Genomic DNA, 26,191 nt, shown 5'->3' with positions numbered 1-26,191 from the left:
TGCTGGCTGGAAAACAATGCCCAAGGGGCCATGCTAAATGTCAAGTACATGTTCTAGGGAAGCTCACGGAGACTGAATCAAACTGGGATTAAAACAATGCAGAGAAATTAATATTTGCATAAATACCAAGAAGCCCTTATAGAAGGACTAAAAGAGAAGAAAGAAAGCAGTAAGTATGAGAATGATCTCAGAAATACTTCAGAGAAGGAATGAAAGTCCTGCCAGTTGTACAAGAATGTCTTTGTGTAGAATTCAGGCTGTATAGTTCATTTAGTCCTAAGGCCACTGAGGATCACCACATGGTAAATGAAACCTTTGTGGGCCAAACATGGATAGACATCAGGCAGAAGCTACAAATCTAGGGTGTTTTTCTGGCATGAATGTGTCTCTGCTTTTAGAGGTGCTTAGCAAAGTGTATGCAAATAGGAGACAGGAAGCAAAATGCGAGGCTGATAGGAAGCCCAAAAGAAAGCAGATCTGCCAGCAGCAGCATTAGTGGGAAAAAGACAGAGATCACAAAAGAGTGTGAGGCATGTGCAGGGGAGAACCGCACTGATTATGTTCAAAGCAGTCTGTAAGCAGCGCAGGCTGTAAAGTGTTAACCCCACTTTTCACTTGTTTTACTAAACAAGTCTAGCTGAAGCCTACATACCGAGGTCATAGTAACTCACACCCCTGTTCTGTTTCCACAACTGACAACTTCTTAACTAGATGGACAATGCTCTATTCACAACCATATATATTTTGTCTATTTTGTTCCTGATTCAAGAATGCTTTGTCTTGCCCTTCACAAGCCTTGCTTACATTAATTTTCATAAAAGCCACACATATCTCGAATCTTTACCCATAGTGCTATTCTTACACATAGCTCACCTTTGCCCCAATTGATTACCAATAAAAATCAGTGGCATGGACTAGACAGGGCCTTTGTCAGTTGCACTAGCATTTGTTGTCTTTTTCTTAGTTCCGTCTTTTAGTTTGAATTTTCGGGCCTGTGTTATGCACTGTTCAGGAGACTGGAACCTACTGCAGAGCCAGTAAAGTTTTAGGATCCCCAGTAATTTGTGCTCATCATGGTGGATTGAACCATGCAATTGCCTGCTCAGTAAGACCACTCAGGAAAACAAACAAACAAACAAACAAAAAACAGAAAAATAAGTATAGATGACACAGAACACCTGACATCAAGGTGAAGGATATCCAGTAAGAAGCAAAACCTCCCAAAAGAGTTAGGTACTTCAGATATGAGCAGGTAGTCAGCTGAGACTAAAATCCTGGATAATCACTTTGGGCCCAACCTTCATTGTGCTGGCCCTATAGTGTTAAAAGAAATACTCCAAGAGAAAATTAAATGCAACTGTCAGTTTTCTCAAACAAAAACTTTAGATATAATACTTACTGAACATGTAAAAATAACACCCACATAGCTCAACTAAAAAGAGAAGTCATCTTCCTTGAGACTTTAACTGAGACCTTGTCAACTTGGAGCTTTGTGTGCTTTGCTTTTTAGCCCATACCACCAAGCCTGGGAGCTGCTCCAGCCTCTCCTCTACAGCAATCAGCTGCTGGCGAAAATTATTGAGTTTTGGTTTTAGATCAACTTGCTTGCCAAATCTGCTGTCTCCCACATGATGGACTCCCCTGTCTCAGAAAATGTGACATCCTTACAGAGGCAAACCCCAGCATTTCCCTTCCAGAGGGTCAAGCTGCCTCCCCTCCACCTGAATTGCTAGGACCACAGGTTGTCTGCAGAGGAGGTGGGGGCAAAGCACAGGGAGAACGGCTTGGCCTTAGTGCATGGTGGAGTGCAGGCGAGGTGCTATGTTCAGACCCAGAAAAAAAATCAAACAAAACTCACTTGGATTAAAAAAGCTATAATGAAAAAATAAATAAGAAGCTCCAATAAGATAAAACAAAACAAGAAAAGATACCCTAAACTTTAAGAGACCCAAAGCCGGCACTGCTATCAACCTAGTGCTGCCTGCTAAAGTCTAAAATCCAAAGCTGCTCAGAAAAACTGCAACTGTTCTCTACCAAATATGAAGAGATTTTATAAAAAAAATTACATGTTTTAGCTAATTGATAAATGTATCTTTGTGACAATTTGAGTTCATATTTAATTGCTTTGCTTTAAACATTATTGTCAAGTGTAAATTCTTAAATTTTAATCACAGGATTAACTTGCACTTCTATCTATTTTGCTTGCTGATGAAGAACTCAAAGTTAATGTTCTATTGGCAGCCAGTCAAATTTGAAAATGTAACCATCTGAAAACAGAAAAAAAGAATACTTTAAAATTTAAACAGCTGATGATGGTTTCTTTTGTAGTGCAGAAGCTTTTTAATAAGATGAGACAGCCCATTTGCCCTTCTGTTGGAAACTGGATAAAGATGTGTTTTTTCTGTAAAATGGAATACTACTTAGCCATAAAGAATGAGAAATTAGCTATTCATAGGAAAATGGATACATATTGAGGATACATTCTTAAGTGAAATAAATAAGTCACACATGTGTAAATACTGAATAGTTTCTCTGGTGTGAAAAATTATAATAGTACACAAGATCCTAATGCAATAATTAATAATGTGAAATAGTAAGAAAAGGGCTAAAGGTGTAGGGAAAATGGGAAGGGTAGGGGAAAGGGAATAGGGGGAAAATAGAAAATATGAGAAAATGAAAAAATGGAAATAAAGTGTTTGTAAATGGGGAGGGGGTGTGAAGGGAGGGCAGGGACAAGGGGAAAAATGAGAACCAAGACCTGTCATGTGAAGGTACAGGATCCCAGCAATGAATGCAACTGTATTTTATACCTAGATTGTACCAAAAAACTCAATAAAATGAAAAAAAAAATTAAACTGCTGAAACCAAGTTTGTTACAATAAGTGAGACAGAGAAAAAAGTATTACAAAGGTTATAAGTAAAAGAGATACACTTCTGATATACAAAGATTTTATATGATAAAGGTTTTATCTTGTTAAAAGGATGTAAGAGTTTGTTTCCGTTTTTTGAGCAAGGGACTGGGGGAAGCAATAAGAAGCAAGATATATCGCGTAAAGGTAGAAATTCCCAATGATGAATGCCATCATATTGTATATCTAAAATGTACCAATAAACTTAATGAATAAAAAAATTTAAAGACTATAGAGTTAACAAACTAGAAGGCTCATATATAGAGAGAGAAGGTGTGCAAAAGTGATTTATCAAAATAATGTATGGAATTCTGCCACTACAGCTGCTTCTGGTGCTGGTATTGGGGCTGGTGATGGGGTAATTTCCTTTTGTAAGACTTTTTCTTGTATCCACACAGACCCACCATTGTCCTACCATGCCACACTCCAACAGCCTCCTCCTCCTAAATAACTTTGGCCACTGAAAGATATGCTATACTTGGTCAAAACCAGTTCATTTCAGTCCAAATATCTACAGTGGAGACAGGGACATGGGACTCCTGCAGATTACAGACGGTTCAATACAACTGACATCCTGGCTGACAGCTGTGGAAGGGAACCTTGGATTATTTTATTTTTGTGGAACACCATAATCCCATGTCAATAAGACACCAAGTTTCAAGCTGCCTGTATAATTATGAGGTAATCTTTGCTAATGAGGATGTCTTATACTATCGCTATGAAAGATGAAACAAATAATGAAGGATTTGGAGGCATAAGTGAAAAATACAGCTACAGTTGAAAATCTCATCAAATCAGAAAACTATGGGAAGATTTTGGCAGAGAAGAATGAATGATATATTGACAACAATATTGATTAGTGGGGAAAAAATCAGATTCTCTTAGTAATCATTTGAAAAATAGAAGCCCTCAAAAATTGAAGGTGAAAATGAAAAATCCAGTGATTGGTTGCCCAGAAAAAAGTTTTATCAAGAGATTCCAGTCAAGAGTTCACTGATTCAACTGGCATAGATCTACATAAATTTTTAGTAAATACATTAAAAAGAATCCCAGGGACAGAATGACGCTGCTGAAATCGGAGCAAGAAATTTTAGATTTCATTGGTCACCGTGTAAAAAGTAGCTTCTTAATTTGGATTAGTTCACAATGTAGATCTGAATGGCAAGTCTGTCATAGTAAACAAAACTAGTAATATAAGAATACTGGGTCATAAATTTATTGAGCATATCAAAGATGATAGAGGTGAAGATTTTCAGATACTATATATCTTTGAGAGGACTCTTGCTTTGACAGACATGATAACCAGATGATAATACATTTGAAAGATAACAGAAAAAACGGATGTATAACAAAAAGGGAGGAAGAATACCAGAGATCTAGAGACTATTTCCCAAGATTCCCTGTGTTCCCAAGAGAATTATATTATTGATAATATATAAGATGAGGATGCTAGTAGTAACCAGCAGAGGCACCAGATATTTGAGTTTTAAAAGATGCTTCAGGAAGATCAGCAGTCATCCAAGCAGCCCTGAGAAGGAGTTGAGATGTTCTGAATCATGACCACGGAGCAGGGCAGATTCAGACAGCTCCCTGTGAAACCTGAAGCTTGCTATAATCAAAGGCAGGAGTTCTAGTGGAATCTCAGTCCTGACTAAATCTGATAGTTCTGGAAGCAGCAAAACCATAGGTAGGCTTCTAAAACAGGTTCTGAGTCTTATGATATTGTATATTCATCTTCTGGCTCTCTCTCACATCCAGCAGCCTCTTCCAGGTACATCTCACAGCAAGTCTTCTCATGGTGCACCAGAAACTTATCCATCTGTCATGGTGCACCAGAAACTTATCCATCTGTCAGCATTCATAGTTCTCTCTCTCTCTCTCTCTCTCTCTCTCTCTCTCTCTCTCTCTCTCTCTCTCAGATGGTGGCCTAAATAGACATGTCATACCTCCTAGCACTAGCTTCTTTTTTCTTCCTTTGGAAGTGGCAGGCATAGCATCTGGCAGTATTCTGATCAATCCAAAACAGGTTGTAAACCTAGATGGGAGTCCGGTTGTATATAATTCTCCTATGACTCAGCAACCAGTTAGAACTCAAGTGCCTGCACCTCCATAGCCACTTCTGCAACCCCCACCAACTCAACAATCAGACGCGAATCACATTTTCTCACAGGATAGCCTTGTTTCTCAGTTCAGCCCTGAGTCTTGCCCTCCAGCCATCTTCTGATGGCTCTGGCTCACATGGCACCATGATCCAGTCCACTGTTGTTCTTCAGTCTCCATAGCAAGCCAGTTACATAGTGATAGAAGCATCCCCACCATGGGCTCCTGGTCCTCCATCTCTGCCACCTCCACCTCCTCCCCCCTCCCACCTGGGCAGCCAGTCTCTACTAGTAGCTGGCTGTTCTGCCTCTGGTCGTGCTGTCAGCCAGCCTGTGCTCCAGGAGCAGGGATATGATCAGCAGCCCTCCTCCCAGGTGCCAGTCTGTTACTGTGCTCCAGCCAGCCTCAGTACCACTCTATCCCTTTTGTACTAAAGTTCACATCTAAACCAACAATGGCCACACCCTGCAAGGCAAACAGGTTATCAAGTTATGTTCAACCAGCAGCAAAACTACCAAGGAATACTTGGGGTTTAGCAGTCCCAGAGTCAGAGCCTAGTTAAAGGCCAACCCAGCGGTGCTGGAAACCAGATTGAAGGAGTGGTCATCCTCCACCCTTCAGTGCCATCGCGTCAGGTCTCATTATCTCAAGGTTCTCAAGGAATAGCCCATCAGGCTTAGCAACAGCCTGTTACGTTCTCCAGCTAGTCTAATCAAGGATCTATGCCCACAGCAGGAATGCCAGTTTACTACGTTGTCATTTCATCTGCCCAATAAAATAATTTAAATTCATCAGTAGGGCACCTGCAATATCCAAGCTGCTTCACCCTGTGATTCCCAGCGGCTTCAAGGCTATCCCTGTGCTGTTATGTTGCTAGTGCCACCTGGTGGATATATGGTGATAATGCATCTCGGTGTACCAAACAATCCACAATCTAGGGTCCATTCACCCACTCCTTGGAAACAAAATAAATATTACTGTAACCACCAGAAAGGTCAGAAATGTGTGAAATTTAGCAATGTAGACAATATTGTCCAGAACAGCCTTCAACTCAGCAGACCCATTATTTCACCAGCTCAATCACCTGCACAGGCTCAGCTATCTACCCTGAAAACCGTACGTTCCGCTGGACCACCACTTTGCATCATGCCCCAATTTTCTAGCTCTTTTGTCACTGGTCGGGGAAATGCCAGGTATCCTTTACTTGGCCAGCCGTCCTGCTGTTATGCATGGACACGTTCTAAGCCAACAGGCTCAGGTTGGCAGCAGGCATGGAAACCGAGAAAGGAGACCAGCTAAGAAAGCTGCGTCCATGGACCTTGTATCAAGAGAAGCAGTCTTTGGGAAGCTCTTGGAAATTACTAAACTACCACAAGGAACAACTCAGACGGAAGCCAAGAAACTTTTGGGGAAACTCTTCAAAATTGGCACCAAGATCTGATGGCTGCAGGACCCCCAGTCACAGCCCAGCTGTGTCTTCATGCCATCTGCTGTGTCAGTGGGGAAACGTCTGTCAACCCTGAATGCTCTAAGCCCAATGGCTTTGTGTCTACATACACTGTCTTAGCCTTCCATTTCAGCTGCACAGAATGCACTGAAGAAACAAAATAACTCAATTAACAAGTTTAAGCTGAGAACAAGCAAGAAGCACTATGCTTTCACATTTGGGAAAGGGTAAGTTCTCAATAACACAGCCACCTATGGACCCTTCACCTCTGTGGTTGCCCAGCCCTCTCCCAACTCGGATTGGCTTGGTATTTGGAACTCTGTTAATATTTAGACTCAGAGGATGTGTGGTCATTGTATTACAGCTTTTGGGCAAAAGCCAGTGATTCAGCAGAGGAGGAAAAAGAGATACTCATTTTACCCTACTGATTTTAGAAATCCATACCAGAATGATACAGAGCAGCTTTTTCTAAAGAAATGCTGTTCAAATGCCTCTTTTCAGATCCAAAGCTTTATTGTACAGCAAATTATTCTTCAACATTACTATAACCAGTTACAACCTGCATTTCTTTTTGTAGCTAGCACAGTGTGACCCAATTTAGGATTTGGGAGAAAAAGAATGCAGGTATGGGATAACAAAGTAAAATACCACGTACCATTTTTTTGAAGGATAATGGAGCCAATGATTCACAAATAAAAAATAATTGTTCCCCCAAATCTCTAAACATAGAAACATTTCTAGAAAAATACAGAATTCACCTATAGGATCCTTTCCTCATTCATTTAGGTAGCACGGATATTAAGTATAAAGTACATTATATTTTTAAATGCTCTTAATCAAACCACTTCAATTCAGAGAGGAATAGGAGTCATCCAAGTCAGAAAAATACTCTCACTTTTTTAAGCATCTCTCCAATAAACAATTGCCATTTATTTAAATTCCTCTACTTGTGGATTTTTTGTCATCTACAGAAATATGTTGGATGAGTGGGGGATGCGTAAGTAGTTTAAAATTAATTTTCTTTGTTTGAAGATTACTGGACATCAGAAACTCCTTGCATTGAGGAACAAGGAAACTTCTTTTCAATTTCTGTGTAATATGAAAAGCTGTACAATGTGTACTGATGAAAGCCTTTTTCAGTTCAAGGGAATAAATGTTTAAAAATATTTAAAAATGTATGTTTGTTGTTGTTTTCATGTTTGTTATAAAAGATTTATAATAAATGAGACCCAAATAAGCTAATAATCTACAAGCATAAAGAGCTTTCATTCTTTCTAATTCTAATTCTAATAGATCTCTGTTAAGTGATTTACAAAAATTTTGACAAAAATATTTGACTAGTTTTCTTTCCAAGTATAAAAATTATAAAATAGGTGTTATAATTAAATTAGGCTAAATATATTTGAGTGCACTCTAGTTTTATAAACTGTCTTATATGTTTGTTCATTTGTCCAATCATACAGATATTTTGTTTGATCTCAATAATTTTCCTTTTTTGCCTTTAAATATTTTTTACAAGATATTTGCCTATAAATTAAATTGGCTTATAGATAAAGGTTACTAAAGTTATGTATGTTTTTCTTTTCTCCCCCAGGATACAAACAGTTAATACTGATGTCATAATTAATTGTTACAGTGTGGTTTTTATAGGTTATAAAATATTTTGTCAAGGTAATTGCATAGAGATCCTTAGGTTTGAAGAGGCTGCTAAAAGGGACTTAGTAAACAAAGGAGTGGCCACATGGAAATATTTTCCAGGCTTTGCTCACTAGAAGGACCACAACAGTTTCCATAACCTTACAACATACGACCCTGATAGTTTCCATACTTTTATAAGAGATTTACCTTAATAAATATTGCTTAAATGTTATTATGATATATTTACATCAGTCATCTTCAAAAGATTAATTTTTGTCATTAAAACAACATTTTATTAAAAAGATGCTTCTGATATCCAAGTAAATTAAAGGGCATAAGATTTCATATAATTGTGATATTTATTATTGTTAATTTTCTGATGTACTAAATATATTCATGCTTTCTGACTATACAGGTCTTCTAATATATTACTTATGGTAATAACCTTTTTCTCATTGAGTTTATTGGTACATTTTAGGTATACAGTACAGTTACATTAATCTTTGGGATCTTGTACCTTGACATGATGGGTCTTGCTTCTTGCTTCTCATTTTTCCTCATAACCCTGATCACCCCCTCCTTCATTCCTTCCCTATTTACAAAAATTTTATTTCCGTTTTATAACCTTCTTTTGATTTCAGTATTTTCCTGTTTCTTGTGCTCTACCTACATATGATAAAAGTACATTTATAGGCTCATATGTTTTAACTACATGACATCATATCAAAAGATAACAATTTAGATAAGAGTTTTTATCTTTTTGTGGAGGGGTAAGAGTGTTTAACAATGCTTATTTTATACCAAGGTAGATTTTTAAATGTACTAAAAATATCATCATGATTGTCATACTAAAATGTTATGTGACACGAATTAAAGTTTTTTTCTGTTAACTTTTTACAGATTTAACTACTAAAACAACCATAAAGGATACAAAAAACAGTCCTCTAACAATATTTTATATTTCAAAGTGCTTGATATCCAGGTACAATTATAATAGTTAAATTCCTTACTCCCATTAAAATGCTAATGTTATTGATCTTCTCTTTTAGGTGTTCAACAACTAAACTTTAGAAACTAAAACTGAAAAGATAACTGAGCTAAGAAGATAGCAATATTTTGACCCTGGTGGTTCAAGATCTACAAACAACAAAAGACATAAAAATCCTTTTCTACAAGATCCTAAAACTTTGGTGAGTCACACAATATCTTTTCCAGGAGGATGCAGGCAAAACTTTGTCAGGAACAGCCAACTGACGAAAGCTAAATTGGAACCAATACACACTGAGCACAAAGTATGGACATTGGAAAGATGAGTGCCCAGAAAATGATGACAGAGATGATGATGAAAATTTCAAAGCTAAGACACTACCTTCTAAAGTCTATCACCCCTTTGAGGAACCAGATGTAGGCCTTATTGGGCTGGCAGGAGCTGAAGGTTATGGGGAGTAGGCCAGACTAGGCTCCACCTGCATAGGCCCCACAGAATCCAAGGTCAGGATGAATGTTAGGGGCCAATAAATGGACTTTATGGTAAACAGTGGAGTGGAACACTCAGTAGTGATGTAACCTATTGGAACTTTTTCCAAGAAAATTGTGACTATTGTGGGATTCATTGGGGTTCCAAAAAGAGATGATTCTACCAGCCTAAAAGATGTATGAGAGATGAAAATTTCAGCATAAGTGCCTGTATATGCCAAACTGCACAATTCCCTTGTTAGGGAATGCTTGCACCAAAAGCTGAAAGCTGAGATTACCTTTGGACCATGGGAAAATGTGACTTTAAGCTTGACTGAAACAAAGACCATGGTATTAACCTTTATGGTCTGACAGGGAGAGTAATGGAGATTGTATTCAGATAAATTACATAAGCCAGGGATAGATGCTACATGCACTAATACACAATATTCTTGAGATCTGGGCTACCTGCAAGTTGAACACTAATGATAATATAACTATATATTGTACAAACTCTAGTATAAGTCCACCAATATCCCTTCCCCCAGGAATCTTACAAGGGCATTTAAAGCAGGTCTTAGAATATGGAATCTTTGCTAGATCCCATTCCTCCTGGAATACCCTGTACCTCCCAGTGTGCAAGCCAAGGAGAAGTTAATACACAACTTGTGCATCATGACTCAAATTACTGGGATTATTCATCCTATGGTCCCAAATCCATGCCTATTGGACTTACTCCAGCAAGTGCTGCCTGGTTTACATGCTCAGAGTTAAAAGCTGCTTTTTTATGTTTATGCCTTGAACTGGTCTGTCAGTCATCTTTGCATATCAATGAGAGGATTCTGTCACAGAGACAAAATAACCTGGACTAGCCTTCCCCAAGCATTCAAAAGCCCTCCTACAATCTTTGGAGAGGTACCAGTTACTGACCCCACCACAACAGAGCACAAATGTACGTCTTTGCAGTATGTAGATGATCTCCTCGTGACAGCAAAAACCCAAGAGGCTGTTATCAGGGACCAAGACACCCTTCATTTCTTTACAGCAACTGTTTTTTGTACAGGGAATCTAACTTGGGTCCTTGTGCTCATGAAGCAGGCACTGGAACAATAGAGCTAAATCCCCAGCACCAATTTTTTTTTAGGGGGGTACTGGGGATTGAACTCCCAATTTTTTTTTTTTACATTTTAAAATTTTTTAATTTAAATTATTTTTTCTTCCCTTCACTTGCTTTGGATGGCTGGGTACAAGGTATCTAGGAGAGAGACACACATTTGCTGACAGGAGGTCAAATACCTATGCTTCATAGTGACTAAAGGAAAATGCCAATAAGGGACAGAATAAAATCAGGTTGCCTTTATCCCCCCAGCTCCTTTCACCTATCATCAAGTAAGAGAGTTGCAAGGGGCAGTGAGATTCTGTCATATCTGAATCTCAAGTTTCTCACTTATGGGTAAGCCACTATATAAAGCCAAAAAAGAGGGAGAAAAGGACACTTTCCTTTGGGTCACTAAGCAAGAAAGAACATTTAAACAATTTTAAAAGCCTTGACTCAGGCACCAGCCTTGGGACTGCCAGATATAACTAAGTTTTTCTTCCTCTATGGCTATGAACAGAATGAATTGCTATATGGATATTAGCTCATGTTTCAGGAATCTGCCATTACCTGAAGGGATTCTTGTCAAAATTGTTAGACTCTGTGGCCCTTGGATGCCCTCCATGCCTCAAAACACTTGCTACCACTGCTGTGCTTATTCAGGAAACTGACAAGCTGACACTGGAGTGACAAATGACCATTTGAGTGTCACACTCAATTATAACCTTAGTGGACCAGAGAAGGCACCATTGGTTATCAAATCCAAGGATGACTACTTATCAAGCATTCCCATGTGAAAATTTCTGCATATTGTTAGAGACTCTGAACACTGTTAATTCAGCTAAGTTGCTCACAGCTGAACCAGGAACCCTCCAAAATGATAGTGTGGAAGTAGTGGATGAAGTGTTCTCAAGCTGGAGAGATCTCACAGATCACCCTTTGGAGATTCAAATGTTGAATACTCACGATGGAGGTAGCCTTGTGCTGGAAAGGGTCCAAGAGCAGGATATATAGTGGTGACATTGGACTGTGCATGAGAAAGGGCCAGCCTCAGCCCATTGGAACCTCATCCCAGAAGGCAAAGCTAATAGACTTGACAAGGGCTCTTTTACTAGCAAAGGTCAAAAAAGCTAACATCTATACATCAAAATATGCCTTTGCAACACTGAATGTAGAGGAAGGCATATATAAGGAGAGTGAACTCTTGACTGCTGCAGGAGAGGAAATAAAGTACAAACAGGAAAATATGCAACAGCTAGATGAAGTATGGACTCTGGCTAAAATGGCTGTTAAACACTCCAAGAGATAGCAATCTCTGAGGAGATAGATATAGGTTTGGGGAATAGCCCTGCAGAATATTCACAGCTGGGTACATGAAAAATTCCTAGAAGTCTGGCGGACGCAATAAACACCTTCAAACCCAGGGACTCTGGGTCAATAAATGAAATCCAGTTACCATGGGACCTGTTGTAGTCAGCACGATTTGACAAGGAAATACATTAAATACAGAACACATAACTTAAAAGGTTATTTTATGATAATTACCCAAAGTGTCAAATGCAAAGGAGTGCAAGAGATTAACCACAGACTAGAAGCCCAAAACATACAACTGAGGGCCTAGATCCCAGCCATTTCCCACACAAGTCCAGGTAAAGGCTTAGAATCCAAGGCAATGTTCTTCTTTATTCCAGCCAGTGGCCTAGAGCCAGTGGCAATGCCCCATGCTTGTCTGTAATTGAGGATCTGCACATGGAAGGCCCAAGGCCAATGATCAAGAAATCTATGCTGGTGAGATGAAAGATTTGGGCCACCAAGCTGAAGGATCCATATTGGATCCAGGAAGTGATGCTCACAGTAAAGATTAGAGCTCCTCTGATGAAAGCTGCAGCCATCCCCAGTAACAGCAAAGTCCCAAGCTCCTCCTCCTCCTCTGATGAGAACATTCTAGTTTACATCAGGAAAATGATCTGCAGCAAGCTTCTGCTAGAAAATCAACAGGCCAACATCTTCCGTTCCAGTTCTCTTTTTATGGCTATCCATAACAATTTTTTTGGGGGGGTACTAGGGATTGAACTCGCATCCTTGTGCTTGCAAGGCAGGCCACCAAACAGCTGAGCTAAATCCCTGGCCCTATCCATAACAATTTTCAGGTGAATTCTCCACACCTGGACCACAATGAAAAGTTCAGCTGGGCGATACAAGTGGCCCATTAATCAATTCACCACAGGCCCCACATAGGTTGGGCCCCATACTGTAATTATGTATACCCCCACTGTTGTTAAAGTTTCAAGAGTCATGCTTTGGATCCACCACAGTCTGTTGAAAGAGGCTTCCCCAGACCAGTGGACCAGCCAGCAACACCCAGAACAGCTGAGCCAGCACTTTGTGATTAGAACAACCGACCTCCAAAGACAACAGCCCTGCTCTACTTACCACAGAATCTGATAAATCTGTGAAAATCAGAAGCCTGAGGAAATGACAGCCCTGCCCTGATCACTCTTTAAGCTAATCAGTCTACCCACAGCTGAAACTTGAGGACCATTATGGAGATGATCACATAAGTCTCTTTTGCTTTCTATTATAACTGTCTCCTTGCTTTGTTCACAGGGAAATTTTTTAGAGGAATGCTTCCACTGCATTTACGCCACCTGTTTGGGAAGCATAATTACAAAGACCCTGTTATATCATACCTATTATGAGTGTAGAGGGATGCACTGGGAACTTTTCCTCACAATCAAACAACCTACTGAGTCTGTGAGCCAGGGGATAACCAGCCCTATGTTTGTTATGACCCCAGATCCTCCCCTTACGAAACCTGGTTTAAAGCCTATACAAGAGAAAAAGCATCAGTTAAGATGTCCATTTAAAGAGAACTAGGGCTCCTACAAACCATAAAGGGGCCTTCTTTGTACTTTGATATGTACCAAGCAGTATATCTAAGCCCATTTGAAACCTCATGTGGGAGGATAACATGGGAAATTTATTATAGGGACACTTCTGTGTTCTTATATGTCCCTCAGAAATTGATCTGCATTGCTGTTGCCCCTGCTATTCACAACAAGATGGTTCTGCTAGAATTGTGTGACTTGGGCTATCAGCTGGCTTATAAAAAAATTCACAAAGTACAAATGGTAACATCAGGAAAATAAGTTGCCAGCTTCACAAGGTTACGCAGAAAACTAGACTGTCAGATACAGACCTACCATCTTGTAACCTTTGTTGTTCTACAGGTACACTTGTCTGACTGGGCTACAGGTTACCCTATGATCTTGGTTATGGGGCATCATCCTCAAGAACCTATGTATATTTTATCAGAAAAAGTCAAACACAATCTACTGAAATGTTTGGAGTTTTTGGCTCAGTCTGTGCATATCTTCCACAACAATTGCCCAGTTTTTTTTTTTCCTTATCCTGAAGCTTGTTCACTCCTTTGGCTCAGAACATAGCAAACAACCTAAATGTTTCCTCATGCTATGCATGTAGAGAATTATGAGAGACCAATGACAATGGGAGGCAAGAAAATTGTCTCTGGAATACATTTTCACCTTACTGTTAACTCCCATTTACTCGACTACCAAAATCCAAATATTTTGTATTTTAAAACTCCATATGTGAATGTTCTACATTACCTTGTTAGGAAAAACATTCATAGAATCAGTAGAGAAAACAATTTGTCTGGGACAACAATATTAGAGGACAGGGTAGAAAAAACCTTATGATGGGGAAAACAAAACTGGTTTTATCCATCTTTCTCAAATCCATTTCTTCTTTTTCCCCCTTGAACCACCCATTGTACCAATTAGAGGCCCAACATGAGTGGAAGACACTCCCTGGCTTCTCTTGGATTTGTGAGATTATTGACAATGGCAGCCAGTGAACAGGGGCATGCATACTAGAGTTAATTAGACCATCCTTCTTAATCCCCTTAAAACTAGAACTAACATTTATGGAGAAACTAATAAGAGGGCCAAAGGTGCAGTAAAAATAAGAGACTGAAAAGACAACAAATGGCTCCTCTAAAAGAATCACTCAATATAATGCCCCAGCTACCTGGGTGGAAGATACTGGACATCAAATTACATGCTCAACTACATCATAAGGTCACAAGGTGTACTTGACCTTATCATCAATGACGCATCAAGAGACTTGAACCTGTTTGCTCAACAAACTTCTAATATGATAAACACCATCCACCAGAATAGATTGGCCATAGATTACTTCCTAGGTCAGGGTGGAAGAGTATAGGAAATTTAAATCTGACCTACTGTCACCCAGAAATTGATGATAGTGGCAAGTTCATTTCAGTCATAACTGCCAGAATCCAAAAGCTAGCTCATGTTCCACATGAAAGTTGGAAAGGGTTATCACCTTATGCCCTATTTAGGCATTGATTTTCATCTTTTGGAGGGTTCAAAGCTTTAACAGAAATAGTCTTAGATATTCTAGGTATATGCTTCATTCTTTCTTGCCTTTTGCTTTTGTTGATCAAAAACATTCAGTCCACTACAGTCCTTTGTGGACAGATTTACCTCTATTCATTTAATGGCCTTTACTAAACATCAGCCTCTACTTAACAGAAAACTGCCCCATATGATATAAAAATAGATGATGTGATAGTTACTTTTCTCTTATTGCTAAGACAAGATACCTGACACCAAAAGTTAAAGGGGACGGGACTTATTTGTCTTACAGTTCATAGAGGTTCAGTCCATAATCAGCTGACTCCAAGGCAGGGATGACAAACAGGCCTGGCAGAGCAGAAAACAACATGGCACACACAAGGCAGGAAAGTTAACAGGAGAAGTTGGCAGCATCTCCCTGCCCCTTTAATCTTATTCAGCCTACTTAGGGCAGGTAGCACTCACACCCATAATCCTAGTGCCCTTGAACCCAGCATTGCATCATGAATCAGTTCTAGCTTCACACAACTCTAGATCAAGCCTATGACCATTTGAGGCTTTGGGCAGACATCTAGACCCACCCAAACCATAACAGATGATAATGATACTCTCTCTTACAACTTGTTTATAGAAAGTGTCAAAGGGAGGAATAAAGCAGAACTTGAAAGAAAATCACTTTTCTTTTCAAAAAGAAGTCTGCACTTTGTTTGCAGCTCCATGTATAACTACTGAACTCCACTCTGCTACAGATAAAGTAAACAGCAAAGATTCTTGATGACAGACAGCCCTGTAATGACCTGATTTCCCATGAATCTGCCTTCTCTCCAGAATGACCTCTCCATGGTACTAATAGGGCACACAGTTATATTCCTCTAAATGAAGTCTTTCAATTTTTAAAGAATTATATTCTATCGAAAGATATAGATAAGATTGGCAACTGTGTCCTCTAAACAAGGTTCATGATGACCTGTTTTCACAAGATTCACAAGAACAAAACCATTATCATGCAAGATGTGACTAACATGTTTTTTGTGTTTCTGTAACCTCTTTTTCCCACTCCTTCCTAGTTTCACATCACTAGAGAGACCATCCTACTTTACTAAATGTACAAAATATGAAAAATAAAAACAATACTTGTCTATTGCTCAGTATTTTTGGACAGGGTTCCAACTGAGTCAAAATTCAGCAATAAGTTCTTCTTACCCAGTGGTCTTCCCTATTTCTTTAATTCTTCAACAAATTATGCAGCATAAAATAAATCTAAATTTGGCCATCATGAGGTTCAGCTAAGTGGTTAAAAAAAAACTTTTCTTGGGAAAGTTCTGCCATTACTTCATGGGAATGAAAGGATTAGGCAAAGTCAATAAATGGAAATGGGGATCTGAACCATTTATTGACTTCAAAGAGTGCAGGCCTAGCACTCTCCTTCTCTCTATAAGTCCCCCGACAAGGAGATGGAAAATCTATTGCATTTCATCATCACAAAAATTCTACTGACCCTGCAATTAGGCCATATTCTTAATGAATGGGACAGATTTGATCCTGACAGTTTAAATCTCGAACAAGTTATATACTATTACAATATAGCCTAAGTTCAGTATGAACCAGAAAGTAACAAAGGAGTATACAGGGTGGTTCTTTATAAACTATTGTATTATTCTTTAGTTACAGTGTTTCTGCTTAAAATATAAAAGGTGGAATGAAATGCCTTATGTTCAGGCTTTTGTAACTTTCTATCAAACAGAATGCTCAAGAACTATGGCATTAATTGAAGTTCTCAAGAAAGAAAAATAGATATCCTGAATAACCCCATTCTGAGACTCCCATTTTGGTCTCAGGGAAATGAGGGTCTCTTTGACCTGTCTGATGATAATGACTCTTCCATCTCCCCCTTATAATCTGCAGGGCAATAAATCAGACCTATCCCCGTTGCCAGCTGCTCTGGTAAGGGAGACAAAGTGTGTTGAGTCTTTAGTAAATATATTAATCATGATAATGTAGGATGGTGCAGAATCATTGCCTCATTAACAAGCCTGTCATTCCATTCCATCCTCTATTGGCTAATCCATATAAAATTCTCTACAAATTTCTGGGGTACATTAATTGTTTCTCAGTTTTAGACTTAAAAGCATATTTTTCTTCATCCCCCTATACCCAGACTCTCAGTCTCAATTTGCATTTGAATAATAAATTCAAGTTCACACTCCCAGATATTATTTGGCATGAACTACAAAAACTTCAGATGAGCCCAGAGACATTTATAAGCAATTGCTAGACATGACTATTTCTGTGTTCAACAATCAGAAACCAGAGGGACAAAAGAAAAAGCCTAAAACTATAGCTACTGCAATTGGTAATGCTTTAAACACACACAGATCATCTAAGGAAAAACCCAGGTTTAACCAAAGGAAAGCCTTATGTTTCAAGTGCAAATGACCTGGATATTGGGCATGAAATTGCACCAAGCCTCAGCCTGGGATCTGCTCCATATGTGACAGCTAATGTGACCGACTTGGGACACTAAAAGTCTGATGGTCCTCACTCCCAAAGAAAGGCTAGGTCAGCCAGAACCTCATTTACTTCAAAGGACCAGGAAAACTTACAGTGCTATTGTCCACATGTTATGGAAGGAAACGGTAAGTGACACACACACAGAGATGCAGAACAGAAGTAAAATAAATGGTTTATTTTGCTGGCAAAAAGTTGATCACACTGAGAGTAGTGCCAGTGATCAACCTCATACTGGGTTGCAGCTTCTTCTTTTATAGGTTTTACAGCTATGATCTCATTTAGATGATTTCATTATATTTCCTCAGTTTACATTACCCATGCACAATTTACAGTAACAAGACAGTTAACTGGAACTCAGACATAAAATTCCTTGTAGTTAGGGAGTTTATCTAACATTTCTCTAGCTATCTAATCTAGTGCACAGAAAGTGGGTGTTCAAGGTTAGGGATCAGGCCAGATGTTTCACTTGATGGTCAATGCCTCTGGTGTCTGTTAATTTTAAACTAAGCAAAGCAGATTGCTGTTAGAGACAGCAAAAGTCATTTCAGATTTTCCTAATATTTTGTGGGTTTTTACATTACCTACAAAAGTTCCCTCTATCATTCTTCCCTTTGTTTGGGGGGTAACTCCTTGCCTCTCATTGAATTCATGCCAATTATATCTAATGATTAGCTGAGTAAAGGGTACATAGTAAGCCTTAGTGGCTTGAAGGGCAGGCCACTCATGATACCACTTGTCTGATAAGTCATCATGGTGAGTGGTGCACAAAGCCAGCAATCAGAAGCTAATTCTTCTTTCTGTGGCAGCAGTGAATGAGTTCTATCAATGAAATCCATTATATCTATTCCTGTGTAATTATTTGGATGCCATTTTAACTATTTCTGGAAGGGGGGGTCTCCCAGACCTTTTTAATCTATAAAATCCATCATTTTAACCTCCGAAGCCCATGCCTAGCAGTTGACTGATATCTAGTATAAACATGAAAAACTATTTCTTGTAGCCATCTTGTTTCCCAAGGCCGATTTATACACAATTTTTGAGGGTTATATCCTCCTGCTTACAGTTATCACAAATGCCAATACTGCTGGTCACAGCAGAACTTTTTAACCATAAGTTTTATCTGAACAATACATCTTTTTTTGGGTATATCCCCCACAGTCAAGTATGGTATCTGGGTTTCATAATGTTCTTCTGGACAGGCATCAAAAGAAGTGTGAGGGATATCCCTCTGGTCCCCATTTAACAGTTTTAAGGATTACATATTTTTATCAAAATTATTATCTTTAGTCTTACAAATTATTTATTTAAAAACAAAATATCCCATTACCACCTGATACCATAAAGTAGTCCATAGTATCTTTTTTATAGTTCTTAGTTTTTTAGCTGTCCATTGACTCTCAACCTTCAAAGCAGTGGGAGCGGGGCCTTGAATGTACTGTCTCCTGGAGTTGCAGTCTGTGGAGTTCTCTGGATAAGCTTGCTTCACCTAGAGTGATGAATCCACAGTTGGACTTCAGCCACCTTGGCAGCTGTGGGAGTGACCACAAGTGCCTCATATGGTCCTTCCCATATAGGTTTCAAAGGGGTCATTTTTAATTTTTAACATAAACTCAGTGTCCTGGCTTTATCAAATAGGCAGGGGTTAGCACAAAGAGATCCTATTTATCTCTAATATTTCCATGGAAACTTTGGAACACTTTCCCAATTTTAACTGCTGTAATTTCATACTGAATGAACCTGAGATGAATTTCCTCTAAAGTCTCAAGATACAGGGTGGCCTTCCAAACAAGACCTCATATGGGGAGAATACATATAACTTTTGGTATTCCTCATTTTAAGGAGGGCTAAAGGGAGCAAAGCAACCCATGACCCTGGTGCTGTCTGACAATATTTAGTTAATACACTCTTAAGAGCACAATTCATTCTTTCTACCTTAACAGAGCTCTGTGGCTGATAAGCAGTGTGCAGGTACCATTTTATATGTAATACTCTAGCTAGATTTTGTACAGTCTCTGCCACAAATGCTGGCCCGTTATTGCTGCCTATAGAGAAAGGCAGACCAAACCTTGAAATTTTCTCTTCCAGTAAAATCATGCATATCTCTGAAGCCTTCTCTGTTCTTGTTGGGAAGGGCTCCAGGCATCCAGAGTGTACAAACACCAACAAATAAATATTCATAACATTTGCAAAGGGAGATTTCTCTAAAATCTATTTGCATGACCTCAAAGGGAGTTGTGCCCTTCCATTGTATTCTAGCTGGTGCTCTGGGCCCTGAAGTCGGGTTTATTTTTTGACAAATATGACATCTTTTTGAGATTTGCTTACACAAAGCAGAAATCTGAGGTGTGAAGAAATATTTTTCTAACAGTGGTTGGAGAGCTGTCTTTCCTCCATGGGTCAAATCATGATATCTTTTAATCCAATAGTAAGATGGTGTCTCTGGTATCATTATTTTGTTCTCATGTAAAATCTAAACAAATCCTTGTTTTTCAGCCAATTGTTTCTTGGCCCATTTGCCCTTTTTATCTGAGTATTTTATAATAGTTTGGGGCCTTTATATCTTCATATTCCTATTTTGTGCATGGGTGAGTATGACCATGTGAAGTTTTTGTTTAGCTGCCTTTTTGGCTTCTTTATCTGCCTTAGCATTGCCTTTTGCTATTGCATCATTTCCTTTTTGGTGCCCAGAGCAGTACATCACTGCTACTGTATCAGGCTCCCACACTGCCTCCAATAACTGTATTATTTCCTATTTATTCTTAATCTGTTTACCCTCCACTGTGGGAAGACCACACTCTTTGTAAGTTATGCCATGGAGATGTAAAGTGCCGAAGGCATAATGGGAATCTGTATAAACATTTACCTTCTTTCCCTTTGCCTTTGTAGAGCCTGTATAAGTGCCCAAAACTCTGCTCACTGAATTGACCATCTGAGAGGTAAGGATTCCACTTGGACCACTTCAGCTTGAGTTGTTACTGCCTAGCCAACAGAGCATACCCCATTTTTAATGAAACTGCTCCCATCCATGAACAGGATGAAATCAGCATCAAACAATGGATTTTTCTGCAGATCAGGATGACTTGAGAAAAGCTTGGTGATACTGAGACAGTCATGATGAGGGGCCCAGGTTCTGAGAGCAAAAAGGTAGTGGGATTCAAGGTTTTAATTGGAACAAAACATAGGGAAGAATTCTCACAGATGAGGGCCTGATATTGTGTGACCCCATTATTTGAAAGCCACTGATATCCTCTATTATTGAACAGTTCTAGAAAGGCATGGGGAATCTGAATAGTCAAGTCCTGTCATAAGGATAGTTTGTCAGCTTCCTTAATTAGTGTAACTGCAGCTATCAGAGTTTGTGAACAAGGGGGCTATCTCTTTTAATACTCTTTGTTTTTCCATAGCAAATATTATACTTTGAAAAATGACCATTATAAACATATTACAATAAGACATTTAGAGTTCAACCCTTTGATGACAACCAATGTAAATATTTCATAATAACATATTTGAGTAATTTTTACTGATGTCTCTTATGCCTGTAAATGCAAGCCTTTTATAACAAACTTGAAGCCCACACACAAACATACATATTTCCTCAATAAATCACTTCCACACACTTTCTTAATGTACCTAGGCCTCCTGGTCTTGTATATCTCTCTTTATCCTTCTAACAAGAAAAACACGCAAAATCCTTTCATATAAAAAGTATATCTCTTCTACTTATAGCCTTGTTAGTATTTTTCATCCTCTGTCTCACTTACTATAAACCTTCTATATATAACAAATGTATTCAGCTGTTATACATATTACAATAAGACATTTAGAGTTCAACCCTTTGATGACAACCAATGTAAATATTTCATAATAACATATTTGAGTAATTTTTACTGATGTCTCTTATGCCTGTAAATGCAAGCCTTTTATAACAAACTTGAAGCCCACACACAAACATACATATTTCCTCAATAAATCACTTCCACACACTTTCTTAATGTACCTAGGCCTCCTGGTCTTGTATATCTCTCTTTATCCTTCTAACAAGAAAAACACGCAAAATCCTTTCATATAAAAAGTATATCTCTTCTACTTATAGCCTTGTTAGTATTTTTCATCCTCTGTCTCACTTACTATAAACCTTCTATATATAACAAATGTATTCAGCTGTTAAAATTTTTTAAAATTGAATTTATTGGTACATTCTAGGTAGACAGTACAGTTACATTCATTACTGGGATCTTTTACCTTTACATGCCAGGTCTTGGTTTTCATTTTTCCCCTTGTTCCCACCCTCCCTTGACCCCCTTCTCCCCTCCCCACCTTTAAACACTTGATTAAACTGTTAAAATTTTAAAGTGTCCCCTTTATTTATTCTGTTTTCAGACTGTTACATTTTAAAATTTGACTGGCTGTCAATAGAACAGTATTAAGCTTGAGTTCTTCATCAACAAAGTACAGAACAGAGAAGTTAACCCTATAGTCACAATTCAAGAATTTGCAGTGCACAAGAATTATTTCAAGCACACAAATAAAATATCAATTCAAATTGAAACAAAGATACATTTATCAAATAGTTAAAATTTGTAACTTGATAAAATTTGTAAAATCTCTTGATGTCTGATAAACACGATTGCAGTCTCTCTGGCTTTGTTTTGGATTCCAGACCTTTGCAGGCAGCATCAGGCTGATAAAGCCTTGAGTGTTTTTTCTCTTTGTTTTGCTTTGTGTTTTTCAGAACTTTCCTAGCTGTTTTCAATACATTGAAGTTGTTTTTTTTTTTTCTCATTTTAGTTCTTTCTAATCTGAGTGCAAGCCCTGTTCAATTCTCTAAGAGTGTGACTGTGGTTTCCCATCTGCACCCTCTGGTGCAGAAAGTCCAAGAATTTCTTCTCATGTTTTCCCCCCACCTCCTCTGCATCTGTGATCTTAGCAATTCCAGCAGAGGGGGAGGCAGCTTGACCTCCTTCAAAAGGGAAGCACTGGGATTTGCCTGTAACAATGTCACATTTTCTGAGAGAGCCAAGTACACCGTGTGAAGGTCAGCAGATTTGGCAAACAGTTGCTCTAAGACCAAAACTAAACAGTTCTCACCAACAGCTGATTGCCATGGAGCCGAAGCATGAGTGGCTCCTAGGCTGGGTTTTTCAGGCCCCAAAACAAAGCACACAGGCTCCAAGTTGTAATAGTCTTAGTTAAAAACAAAGGGAGATCATTTTTCTTTTGTCTAGAGTTCCCTCTGGGGGCCAAGATTCGCTTAGTTGATAACTCACAAATCTTCCTGAGTGTTTTTTGTGCTTAATTTTGCTCCATAGTCCCCCACAAAATCTTTATTAAAATTCTGAATCACGCACTCAAGAACAGTTGATTTAGTATTTGAATTTCCCATGATGACTAAATATTCCCTTTTTGGTGACACAGGACAAACATAGGGCAGGAATTATACACATACTCACCAGTTCGGCCATGAGGTCTCTCAACCACTATCAGCCAGCCACATTAGAATTAAGGGACACTGCCACATAAGTGTTCTGTTTTGTTCATATTAGACACTGGCCACAGAATCACAGAAACTGGCCACACACAAGCTCTGGGACTCAGGGTGGGAACTTTAAGCATAAACACCCTCTCCCTTTGCCTTGATGCACAGACTAGGTTACCAATTGCTTTCATAGCTCTTTCCACTCATTCTCCTAATCAAATCTATTTCACACATACAATCACAGAAGAAGTTAATGCATTCCCTCACTGGGGCCACTTACAAAGCACAATTACAAATTGAGGACAATCAAACCCTTAAAAAGGGTGAAAAGTTTAGGATGATTAGGCCTGCAGCCTACATTTTGCCCAAACTGAGGATATAAACACTCACAAACAGCAGAGAAGGGAAGGCAATCAGGCCTCCAATCTTTAATCTGTCAAAACATTCATTCAAGAACCAAATCAAAAGCAAAACAAACTAGGGGTTGCCCAGGGAATCTCACCACTCAGAAAGACGATTTCACTCACTTGCCTTCCTTTGCTGTATCTGTTCTGGGTTCATGTGTTCTGCTGTCAGGGAGCTGGCCTCTGAGTACTAGAGAAGGAACACAGGAAATCCTGGGGGTGTACCTCTTCCCTTCTGAGGAGGTGGACAGCCACTCCTTCCTGTGGGACTCGGGTTTGGCCCAACATGAGCTGTGTCAGTTAAGCTTTTCCTTCCTGGCCAACACACCAAATATTGCAAAAGGAATTGGTAAGTGACATGTACAGTGAAGTGCGGAATGGAAGTAAAATAATAAAAGTTATTTTGCCAGTCAAAAGGTTGAATCACACTCAAACAGGCAGTGCTGGTGATCCACCTCCTCCTATCAGGTTACAGCTTCCTCTTTTATAGGTTTTACAGCTATGAGCTCATTCAAGTGGTTACATTTCATTTCCTCAGTTCATTTTACCAATATACAAATTATAGTAACAAGACAGATCACTTTGACTGACACATACCAATTCCTTGCACTTAGGGAGTTTGCCTTAAGAGTCATCTAGCTGTCTATTCTAGCTCACAGGAAGGGATTGTTCAAGGTCAGGAATGAGGCCAAGTAGCCCATTTCATGGTTAATACCACCAGTGTCTGTTAATTTTGAACTAAACAAAGTAGATTTCTATTAGAGGCAGCAAAAGTCATTTTACATTTTCCTAATATTTTGTAGATTTTTAGATAATTTACAAAAGTTCTCTGCATCACAAGTATCCCAGATACTTTGGTGGTTCATTTCCTTTTACAGTCACTTTAGTCATTTACCAGTTATGATTAAGTAAATGTGCATATTTTACTCTCAAGCATTGGTCTGCTGTTACAGTGGCCTCAGCCCCAAATCCTGAAATATGTAGGAAAGAAATTATTTTATCTCCCACATTGCTTTAGCCTACTGAACACAAGCACTTCTCCAAAATCCAAATTTGTTTATTTGATTATTTCTATGGTTATTAAAATTTAGAATATTAAATTCATGGCAGATTAATTTATAATTCCATTCTCCAACACACCATATTCCTAGGCATCTATAAGTATTTACAGCTTTCTCACTGAGGTGTTGTAATCTCTTTCTGTATTCCTCATATCTTAGCTGAACTTGTTTACTTTGGTGAATGGGATGTTGCTGACTGGGCAGAGCACAAGCAGAGTAGAGGGAGAGTTTTCCTGTCTTTTAATTTCTTCATTCCTCTGAACTCTCCAAGAGACTTTACCCTGACTACCCTACTAGTAAAGTCAAGTAATGAAGGCCAGGTAGTTTTGGCTCAGTGGCTGGTGCCTGCCTCCTCAGCCCATCTGGGTGAGTGCAGACAGGAAGGAAGCCCAGCACAGACTCAGTCTGTCTCTTCCAGTGTGGCTGAGCTCCCCAAAATCAATGGCTAGGAACCTTAATAAAAGAAAGGAGGTTAATTCTCAAGCCTCTGAATAAAACTCTGACTATAGCATAAATCCACATATGTAATTTTCTTATTTTTTAATAAAATTTTTTCAGGGATTGATATTTTATTTTCTAGTAGAAACTAACAAAGGCAGACATTTTAAAACTTATGTTTGATTATCAGTATATTTTCAGGAGACACTTTATAATCTACAAACTATGATATAACAACAGGTAGACATCAAAATATATGGAAATGTCCAGTTCTTAAATAAAACAAAATACTTTGTCCTTCTGTCTAATATTATGTTCCTATCTGTGAGAAGTCCAAATGATCAGATGATGATGTTTCAGAATTTTGAAAACATACAGGAAAACAGCCTCACTGTTCCCATTTTATGAGCCTGCATAAAACTATGCTACTTGAAGCTTTCTTGAATATGATCCCAGGTGACATGTATTAGTTATAAAGTAACCTTCAGTAGTCCCATTCTTTAGAAAAGTTCCTTTTCACTTAGACACATAGATGTGTCTTCACTGCCCAATGTAATGCCTGATTGTATGTGATGACTGATTTCCCCTTCTTGGAAGGAAGATTTCCTAAAAGAAAAGTAGTGAAAATGGCTTAAGATGCAGAAGTGAGGGCACAACCAACAAAGGCACAGTTAGGGTATACTCCTATCTTTATTTCAGAAAAAAAAATGGGATGTTATTAGTAGGAAGTCAGTTTAACTTTGATTGTTTTCCTCAAGTGCTCTATGTGTATGGCTGCGTGTGTGCTGTAGGTCCCAAAAGGTAGAAAATCTCCTAACCTAGGAGCTGCATTCACTCTGGGGAAAAAGCAGAGGAGTTTCATGGAAGGGATCAGCCCTGGAGCACAGCAGCAAGGTCAGTTGCCCTGGACAACCTTCTGTGGCACTGCTGGCTAGAAAGCTCATGGACTGTGAGGGTGTCAGGGTGGCCTGTCCCTCACAGCAGTCCCACACCCAGTACTGCCTTCCTCGGGGTGCAGTGCTGGGCAGGGACTTCAAGTGGTCAAATATTCACTTTTATCTTTACATCCTGTCTACAACATTATTTTAAGGGCCTTTTTCCAGATTTTTGAGAAAGAGCCTCCCTCCATAGTTCAAGCTGGTGCAAACATCACTACGAAATCCAGGCTGGGCTCCAAGTCATAGCAATCTTTCAATCCTCCTGCCTCAGGCTACTGAGTGCTGGGTTAGAGACAGGCCACCATGCCCAGCTTT

The 26,191-nt window shown here is 38.9% G+C and overlaps 1 long non-coding RNA gene and 1 pseudogene across 2 annotated transcripts in view; one reads left to right on the top strand and one right to left on the bottom strand.

Annotated features, from left to right (window-relative positions):
• Positions 1-26,191, bottom strand: part of LOC104870620 — a 56,904-nt gene that overhangs the window by 23,085 nt on the left and 7,628 nt on the right. The window contains exon 2 of one of the 2 annotated variants that reach the window (XR_004516477.1): positions 23,563-23,629. This is a non-coding gene — a long non-coding RNA (uncharacterized LOC104870620). Of the gene's footprint in view, positions 1-23,562; positions 23,800-26,191 lie in introns of those variants that run through there. The other variant, XR_004516476.1, reaches the window with a different exon arrangement.
• On the top strand, positions 3,604-6,698 carry LOC104870647 (annotated as a pseudogene).

Source organism: Fukomys damarensis, unplaced genomic scaffold (assembly GCF_012274545.1).
Source record: "Fukomys damarensis isolate Sample0158 unplaced genomic scaffold, DMR_v1.0_HiC HiC_scaffold_10, whole genome shotgun sequence".
NCBI classification, from domain to species: domain Eukaryota; kingdom Metazoa; phylum Chordata; class Mammalia; order Rodentia; family Bathyergidae; genus Fukomys; species Fukomys damarensis.
The sequence above is the reverse complement of the archived record's forward strand: the minus strand, read 5'-3'. Positions and strand labels throughout refer to the sequence as shown.